Source organism: Nannospalax galili, unplaced genomic scaffold (assembly GCF_000622305.1).
Source record: "Nannospalax galili isolate Female #2095 unplaced genomic scaffold, S.galili_v1.0 scaffold115, whole genome shotgun sequence".
NCBI lineage: Eukaryota > Metazoa > Chordata > Mammalia > Rodentia > Spalacidae > Nannospalax > Nannospalax galili.
The window spans coordinates 5,381,408-5,389,920 of NW_008340588.1; positions in this window are offsets into that span (position 1 = coordinate 5,381,408).

An 8,513-nucleotide genomic window follows, 5' to 3' on the forward strand; every position below is an offset into this window, starting at 1 on the left:
ATCCCTGGAAGTTGTAGGTCAGCTAGCCTGTCCCGCAGAGCAAAATTCCTGGCCAGTGAGAGGCCAGTTCTCAAACAAAAAGTGGAAGGAAGGTTCCTAAGAAACAAGACCCAACCAATAGTGCCTTCTAATCTCCACACTTCCACACATACTGTACACACAGATCTACACACACACACACACACACACATATGTGCACACACACAAAAACTTTGTGTCATATATAAATTGATATCATTTTTCATAAAAGTTGTCTAGTAATAGAGATCAACAAATTTTATGTGAAATTAGATACCGTGAATGAATAATCTTTCCTTAAGGAATCTAGCCAAAGGAACTTATATGCTAGACTATTATTCATCATGATAGTATTTGTAGCAAATTTTTTAACACTGAAAGACTAATATTAAGAACTGGCATATTCATGATAGAATATTACACAGTTATCTTTAAACTCAAAAGTTTAAAAAACAATTCATGTCCTGAAATGATGCTTTCAATATGTAAAAGTAAGAAAAACTATGATACATATATTATCTCCCTTTGATGAAGGGGTGTGTGTGTGTGTGTGTGTGTGTGTTGTGCGTGGGGGGGGGGAGAGAGAGAGAGAGAGAGAGAGAGAGAGAGAGAGAGAGAGAGAGAGAATGAATCCATGCTGTTTTTTAAAGCCAGTATTTTAGGGGTTGGAGAGATCACTCAGTGATTAAGACTAAGATGGGCAGCTCACAACCATCTATAACTCCATCTCCAGGGAATCTAACAGCATACTCTGGCCTCATATCCCCATATACATAAACATACACAAAATTTAAAAATATAACAAATCCTTTTTAAAAGCTAATGTTTTAACAGAGATTACCTCTAAGAAATAACATTTTAAGTACTTCTTATATCTTTTTCTTTATACTTTGCCAAATTTTCTATAATGATCACATATATCTCTTTTTGCCAGGAAAAGTAAGATCTTAATTAGGTATGTATTGATGGAAATATTCTTAAAGTAGAAAGCCTAGCTTTCAGTGATAATTTGAAAAACTCAAATCAGACCCTGTATAAGCAAAATATTACTTTTAAGTATTACCCTAGTAATATTTAAAATTTACCAAAAGCAAATTCCCACAGTGATCTTTCCCATTCCTCTTATTGATCCACAATTGTCCTTGGGAGATAAATCTTTGAGTCTTTCATGTTCTTCCATGTCCTTTTTCTTCCCTAGTGTGTTTATTTCATGAAAAGCCCAGAGACAGTGTCATCCTCCAAAACAATGGACAGGCAGACACACTTACTGTCCCTGATGAAGAGGTGAACACACTAAGTTCACAACCATCTGACCTTTCCCCATCACCCTGTGAGACTTTGAATCAATGTGTGGATACTAATATCGTCATGGGTCAAAAAGTGTTCTCTGTCTCTCACCCAGAAAGCGAATAGTTCCACAAAATTATGGCAAATTTGCTTGTAGAAGTCTCAAATCCTTCTCAATGCTCATCAATTATCTGATTATAGACACATGTCTTTGGCTGTAAAAGTTTTTCAATTACAATGAATATACATTAAGAAGAGGTAGTACTTAAGCTATATCAGTTATTTATAACATATAATGAAACATACAATTCTTTGCTGTAAACAAGTTTGGACAGTGGGGGAGATGGTATAGGAAGATTATCAATATCCGTCCTTAGCAATTGAACTTAGTAAATCCCTTCCAAACAAACAGAAATATAGACTCCCCTGAAATCAAAGTACAAATAAATAGAAAACCAATGGATGAGATGACCATATAACTTGCCCCATTATGAAGTATGAAAAGGTGTCACTGAATAAGAATAGGTAAAATTACAGGGCTGAGGATGTAGATCAGTTGATACAGTGCTTGCCTAGCATGATAAGGTCCTGGGTTTGATCCTTAGCACCACATAAACTGGGTATGGTGGTATACACTATGACAGGAGGATCAAAAGTTCAGGGTCATCCTTGGCTATATATGAAGTTTGAGGCCAACCTTGGCTACATGAGATCCTATCTCAGAAAAAAACTAAGAGAAAGAGAAAAAAAGAAGAAAAAATGAAAAGATTAGTTACATATCTACAGCATAGCATAAATTTTAAAAAATCTATAATGGGACAAGCAGGTCCTGCACCCTAACCCAAGAAAAGATCTGTGATTCTGTGAGAGTAGAGTGAGAAGCCCAGTCACTGGTTGCCAGCTGTGAGAATTTCAGGTGGCACACCCTAGAGACTGGAAAAATATATGTATGCTGGTTTGTTTTCATATTCTCCACAGGATATTTTGGTATTGGTCATAGCTTGGAATTTTTTTAAAGATGATAATATGGCTTTAATTTTCCCCAGGAAGAAAATTTATAAGGAAAAGTACCAGGGTTCATTTACAAGCAGTTTCATTTCCATTCTGTTTTGAGAGAGTCAGCATGTTTTACAGCACACAGCCTCCACCTGTTGAGCCATGTAGTCTACACCATGATGCTATGCAACTTGACATTAATGAAGACCCATGTTAGACTGTTAGATGTAAGCCCCATCAATGCTCTTGCAGTTAGCTCCTCTGACCTATGGATGGTTTCCAGGGAAGCTGTTGTCTAAAACAGGAAACAAAAATCAATATGTGGATTAAATTAGATTTTCTCAACAATTCTTCAAGAAATAAGACTCAAATGATGAGTTTACAAAAAAAGTACTTTCTTCAAATGCTTTGTGTCATAATCATACCACTAAAGTGACAGCCAGTAGTTAAAAAGGAAGCAATACATTTGAAAATTTGCAAACGTCGCGTCTCAAAACACCCACAGGTGCGTCACCTTTCTATAATCTCCAAATTAGGGAAAGATGTGCCTAATGCTTCTAAGAGAATTCCGTACTTAAAAAAAGTCAAAGTGAAGCCAAATTTAATCTTGGAAAATGACCTCTGTTGGATAGCAAAATACCAGTTCACAGGGCCAGAGTCAATTGAGGCATATTGAAAGTATTCTGATGTTTAGTTAGGACTGTTTTAATTGCACTTGCTGTGTCTCCACTAATCTTGAGTGAAGCTGTTTGTGATGCAAGATTGTCCTAACTCCCACTGAAGTTAGCTCCATTTTCTCTTCTCTGCTTAAAGAAAAAAAAAAAAAAAAAAAAGAAGGAAATAAGGCAAATAAGAAAAGCTCTTGGATTCTTCCACGGTGTGTGAATCCATTTAACACAATTATAATGCCCAATTAATCTTAGCAACATAAGGGATGAATCATTTCTCTAAGTATCTCCTCAAAAGAGTAAATTTAGTTCCAACATTTGACTATTGTTTAAATCAACAGTAATCTTGCCAAATTAGTAGGGAAGCCAATAATTGAACCCAAATCTATATTGAAAAACTCTCTCCTCAGGTACCAATGCAATGTGACAGTATGTCACCTACCCTGGCTACCATATTTTTGTGTTCCTTTTTGTATCTGATTTGATGGTATCTCCTGCCATCTACTGATAGGTAGAGAAGAAAAACCAACTTTTCTGAATCATATTGTCATTATGCCATAGACTATTGATTGCCAACTTTTGTTTGAATATGAAAAAAAATCACCTAATTCATCAGAATTTTCACATACAGAAAATACATTATGTTTGTTATGATGAAAACTTTGGTTGCATTCACAATATTTTATACTTAAAAGCATTACAGTATAGAAACAATATCATTGGCTTTGAAGTCAGAATGGTTCTTGTGGCAACTCACCCAAAGACACAGAATCCAGTTCTCAGTTTAGTTTGCTTACTCTAAAATGAGAGTATTGGGGGCAGGGCACAATTCCTCCCACCTCCAAGATGTTCTAAGCTTTACAGGGAATTAGAGTCCTTGACAAATACAGCTCCAAAGAACAAGTCATCCAGAGTTTTACAGATAGCTCAGTTAAAACTCCACAGTGTCTCCCCTCAGTGACAGAGTACTTCATTACCCTCTGCTGAAGGCTCCTCCCCATTTTGTCTATTATACCCAAACACTGCATGCTCAGTCTGTCCCAGCATGCACCACCTTTACTAGCCATCTGCTGCTCCTCCCTATGTTGACACAGCCCTCTTCACTGCAAAAGACTTGCAGTCACACAAAGTTAGTGTGGGAACAGCGATTAAGCTTGTTGAATGTAAATGTCTTTGCCAGCTCCCTCTGCAGCTGACCCCAACTCCCAACTGGGCGATAGATATATTTGATTCGTTTTCTAACCTTTGAAGAACAGCCAGTCCAATGACTCTTTACTTATCTGAGGGTCACTTGTCTGGTAGCTTCAAATGTCTAGGACACCACTGAGAACCAAAGATGGACAAGAAAAAGCCTCAGAGAAATGTTTCTAAAGGTCTCCAAAAAGCAGAAATGCATGTCACCAAGTCTTTTTGCTAAAGTTCATGCACTTGACTTCAGGGACTTTCTTCTACCCCCTTCAAAGACATAACTCAGCAATATAAATAAATTTCAAAGCTTACACACACTGGATTTTTAGGCATTGCCAGTTTAGAGGCAGCAAATTAGACATGGGAGAGAATCTATTAGGGGCTGGGGTACAGCCATGAGAAATGACAACTGAGCATCTGGCAGTAAAGAGAAAAATGGGAATGTACACTATCTTAACTAAATCTTTTAGGAAGGCAGAGAATTGTCTGACTCTTTTTAAAAAGATCAGCATTACAATTTATTAGGGTAGTAAGTGGTCAGAGGTGTCCAAGGCATAAGTTTTAGATAAGAAAAATTCACTGTGTAGACTTTCTCAATTCTAAGTCATTTTAGACAGATGACAAATACCAATAAAATAATAAAAAGTGAATCCTGACACATTGTGCTCTTACTTTGCCAGAATTCTACCCCCAGAGAGTACCAGGCAGGTGCTAGGGATCTAATCCAGGGCCTTTGTACACATTATCACTGGCCTATATATTAGCCCTTTGTGTTCTTGAGACAGGATCTTCTTATGTACCCCATGCTGGTCTCAAACTCACAATCCTCCTGCCTCCTCCTCCAGGGTACTAGGATTAACCAGTGTATACCACCAAGCCCAGATAACCAAAGTCTCCAAAGCCCAAAAACTTCAACTCAAACCTATTGATTTCCCAGCAAGCTTTCCTATTCTGTTCCTTGACATCACACCCCCAATGTACAGATGTTTAAGAATATAGTGTACTTCAGTTCCTTCTTTCCTTTTATCCCCAAGTTTCCTTGAAAATCCCTCCCTCCTCCCTCCCATTTAAATAACCCCAATTTTATCCTTTCCTCCCCCTCAAGAAGGGTGGGACCAGAAGAGACTGGTATTATCAAGGGAGAAATGGGGAAAATGGGGACACTTTAAATCAGGAAACCATGGCAGAAGGGTTAGACAGTAAGAGACAGAGGAGAGCTAAATAATGCCTGGCTAGGTTTAAAAAACTAGAGGGAATCATATTAGTCCAACAACCTAATGAGAAATTATGCCTACATTGTCTCTACATGAGTCCACGTGTATATACTATGTAGCTAAAGGCTACATAACAAGAAACAGTGCCAGACATGAGAAACCTTCCTTTGAGTTGTTGGCCAGGGTGGTCCAAGAGACTCCCAAAATTACTCAGGCTATTACCACAGCCCTTGATGGCCTCCTAGAACTTGAAGGTAAGACCTTACTGCTGAAGAAAGAATATACTTCGGACACAGGATTTGGAGCAATAGAGCTGCAACTAGCCTGAAACCATTTCCCCTGAAGGCTAGCTCTCATAGCTTTGGAGAGCACTATTAAGGTACCAAAAGAAAACATCAATCTATGGTCCAACACCAGCTTCAAGACCAAATAACCACATCACTGGCCACCACAGCATATGACATTGGTGGAGTAGTGGCACTTTTATCTTGGGGGGCAATTAACAGCTACCTAATTTTACTAAAAGCCCACTCAATGGGAGGAAACTCAAGTGTGGTACCATAAACATAACCAAATACACATAGCTGGAATTGTCATAGATCTTAGAGAAAACCCTAAGACTGTCTCATGCCTGAACTAATGTGATTTCTTCCTATGTGAAAAATATGTATCCTTATATTTATAGACAAATATCCCAGTCACCACTCATCAGAGAAGCTCATTTTGCACCAGATGGAGACTATTACCAAGTACCACAACTGGTCACACACGAACATTGTCTCTGAATTGCCCAGGCCTAAGTGACACATCTACAATGCAACCTTTACACCTAAGGATCATGGAACATAGAACAGGGGTAAAGAAGAGGACACTAATGAATCTCTCAGTTCTCATTAATGAAGCTCCCTCATGCAGCAGAGGACCAGGAACACTGAAGGTCACAATTGGCTAAAGTATAGAGATCAAGAATCTATAGAATGCTGGTTCTTGGACAGGATTCCCTTATTAAACTTCATCCACCCAAGGCTCAGGGACCACTGAGGAAGAGGGGGCAGAAAGATTGTAAAAGCCAAGGAGGAGGTGCATGACCATATGAAACAGAGCCCTACAAGCTCCTGGGAACCTGCTCATATGATTCTATGGCAATTGTGTCAGCATACACAAGTCCTATGCAAACTCAGACAGACAAAAATCCAGCATAGAACTGGGAAAATGAACAGCAGCCCCCAATCTTATCTGAAGGAATATTGGCAACTGATTGCTGCTAGGTAAAGAAGATATGATCTTCCTAAAACAAGGGACTCTAGAAAGGCTGACTAGACCGCAGTGGATAGATTTGCACTGGGAAGCGTCTGGGGACACTGACTTGACACCGTGGCCCTTAACAGGGATGACAGAGTATATGGGCTCCAGAGTTGGGGGGGGTATGGGAGGGTGCAGGTGGGGACAGGAATATAAAAATGACTAAAACTGATAGAGATGTTCTATATGAAATACACAAAAATTCAATAAAAAAAAAACCTTTAAAAAAAGAATATAATGTACTTCAGAGACTCACAACTGGTCAAGGTGCAAAGAATAAGAGACTGCAGAGTGCTCAGCCCTAAATGGGACATAATCACTTCCAAAGAAGGAGTAGAGGGATATTAAGATGCAGAGGCAGTGAATGATACAGTGAAACTGTGCTTCCTGGGTACAGCAGGGCAGCTGCACATAGGACTTCACAGCAGTTGTGATAGCATGCAGAACACCTGCACAAGCTCAAGCCAGACAAAATCCCAGCATGGTGGTTCAAATTCCTGCAGGGGAGCTATTGACAACTGACAGCTGCTGGGAGAGGAAGAGCTGGTTTTCTTTGAGGGTGTGGTCCCTGGTATATAAGCAGTACAGATTGGACTCCATAGGCTTAAAAAAAAATGAAGACACAAAATTGGGTGGGTTGGAAAGGAGAGGTAGATCTGGGGAGAAGTTGGGGAGGGGTGAATATGATCAAAATACAGCATATGAATTTCTCAAAGAACAAAAATATGAAAATAATAAAATCAAAATTTAAATCAAAAGAATATGGCGTACTTGTAGGATAAGCCTGGTGACCTGAGTTAGATCCCCAGACCCGTACAGATAGAGGAAGAGAACCAACTACACAAGTTGTCCTCTGACTGCCACACAGAACACACAGATACACGTGTGCTTGCACACATACACATACACACGCGCACGCAGACATATACCTCTAAAGAAAGAATGTAATATATACAAGTTCTTCTCTACTGATATCAGCAGTCAAAACCACAGTGCCCTCAGGGCAGGCAGAGTTGTAGAATCTCTGACCCTCTAATCAACAGCTCCAGCCAGATCACAGCTACTATATTTTTGCTTGTTTGTTCCGGTATATCACATCAAATTCAATGTTGCCAAATGGCTGAGAGTCACAATTTTGAATGTGGCCTTCTTTCCTCAGGCCTTCTTTCCTCTGTGTCCTTGTCAAACCAGATCCCCTAATTGTCATAATTGTAGCAGGATTCTGGGTTTGAGCAGGCCAGCCATGTAAGACAGATCAGGTGGGCTCACACTTCTTAGTTTCTTCCATTAATACTATTTTGTAAAGCAAAGGATGTCAAAACAATAACATGTAACAGATTGCAAGAAAAAAATAGGAGTGTGCTTCTGCCTCCCTCGGATTTGCCCTTTTACTATCATGCACTGGGGTGTGAAGCACAGCTTGGAAAGAATTTGGCCTACTCTGTAAAGGTCATGAAAGTTTCCAACAGAAAGTGATGACTCATGTTCCATACATCCTGATATTTCAGAATGTTCAGGAAAAAATGCAATCTAGTCCAACACGCCCTTTCTTTCCACCGTTTTCTTGCCAGTTTATAGTACTTATGAGTTTCACTACAAAGGGAAGTTCAGCAGCCAAGGTAAGGGAAGTTGCTAATGTGAACAAAAGTTCAACAGCAGGGCAAGAGGATGCAGGATTCTCTGTGCCTTGTGTTTACCAAAGAGGTGGGTTTCATCCAAACACACAGACCTTTCTCGTACAAATATGCAGCTCAGTGTTTTGGCATCTTTCAAAGCAAAGTTTTAGAGGCTGTCTTTCCTCCCCTGTTCTGTACACATATATTTGCACGCACACACAAAC